Genomic DNA, 1,729 nt, shown 5'->3' with positions numbered 1-1,729 from the left:
AAAAGACCGACTAAATATTTCCGGTGAACGGTATACACACGCACACACGCACATTGATCATACTTTAATATATATATATATATATATATATGTGTGTGTGTGTGATTGTGCGTTTACTTTTATGCGATATATATGTGTATAATAGATTTATACGATGTATAGTATATATAATGTATATTATATATTATATAATCTAATCTGGGATCCAAAAACCACTGGGCTTTCAAACAATTATGTAATCGTGGAAAATATAAACACAGAGGGTACATTTAATAAATTGAAATTGATAAAATCGACATTTAGCTATTATTTAACGTTAAACATGATTCCTTAACACTCAAGATAATACCGCTCATTGTTCTTAAACTAACCAATTGCCGACGATTAGCACATTGTTATAAGTTTCGTTGAAATTTGCATTAAAACGAACATAATTATTTGAGGGTTTCGTTCGGTTGATATGATTACAGCATTACGGCTTCGTGTTCATGTATACCTAATTGATGAAAATTTATATTTAATTAGTTTAATCACTCCAAGCCCAATTAGAGGGGGGGGGAGGCAGAGAGGGCCATGGTCCACGGTCCGCAACGGATATCAATCTATAATAGGCCTCTGGTGAATAGTACGTTTTTTTTTTTTTTAATAAATCAGAAATATTTGGATAGAATACATTAACGTTTCCTATAGGCTATACTTAATCGATAATGGATATGTTATTATAACGCTATCATAATATCAACAATATCGTCTATTTTTTGGTAGGATGATAATGGTCAGAAGGATTTATAGGAATACTCGAGTACAGTGAATACCGTCGATTATGATAACGAATTTACGACGGTTGAAACGTTATTACTAGATATTTAAAATATAGTTATAAAACTGTTTTTGATTATAAAACATATACCTATTTAGTTATTACTAGGACTAGGATTTATATGCAATAAAAAATTGTATAAAGTGCATTTCATATTAGTTTATACTAATATAGTTATAAGTCGTACTAATGAAATTAAATATTTCTGTACTGCCTCACAATATAATTACAAAATACCTGTATGGGCTAGGCTTTTAAAATTTAAATCCAGGCCGCGTTGGGTTTTTATTTTGGTGAGACATGAACTCCGGATCGGGCTTTTAACATTTTTAATCTATTACGATCCGGGCCGAGTTTTTTCAGAATTTAAAATACTTGTACAAACATTCAATTTTAGTGATAAAACTTTCATTTGGTCCGAGCCTGCCTTTGAAAAATATATTTAAGGCTATAAGGGCCTATTTCACAGCCGAACGTTTATACGTGGCGTTTTTCAACTTAAAATGTTCAAAGTTCAGACGAGCCGATCGCAAAAACCTTTACGGGCCCTCGTCAGTTCGGCGCGTATGAACTTAAATAGTGTAATTCGAAAACGTCCCGGACGATACGCGGGTCTGTGAAACGGGTCTTATACATCAGCAGAAAATCCTAAAATTTTTGGTTCGTGCAGACCTTTAATAAGTACGTCGTTGAATAATGCGTGAATGATTACATCGATCAATACAAAGATAAGACTATATATGTAGTATATTTACGACGATTCGAAAAATAAACGTTGAATAAATAAATACCATTTAAAATTGGCAATACTACAAAAACTTGAAAACGTAAGTTTAAAAATTAACAAAATTAAAAAGATTGTCAAAAATCTATAAACATGAAATTATATCCATTGTGTTCAAAATATGC

This window comes from Sipha flava, unplaced genomic scaffold, assembly GCF_003268045.1.
Source record: "Sipha flava isolate LNK unplaced genomic scaffold, YSA_version1 0_pilon_pilon, whole genome shotgun sequence".
Lineage (NCBI taxonomy): Eukaryota > Metazoa > Arthropoda > Insecta > Hemiptera > Aphididae > Sipha > Sipha flava.
Note: the sequence above shows the minus strand (reverse complement) of the source record.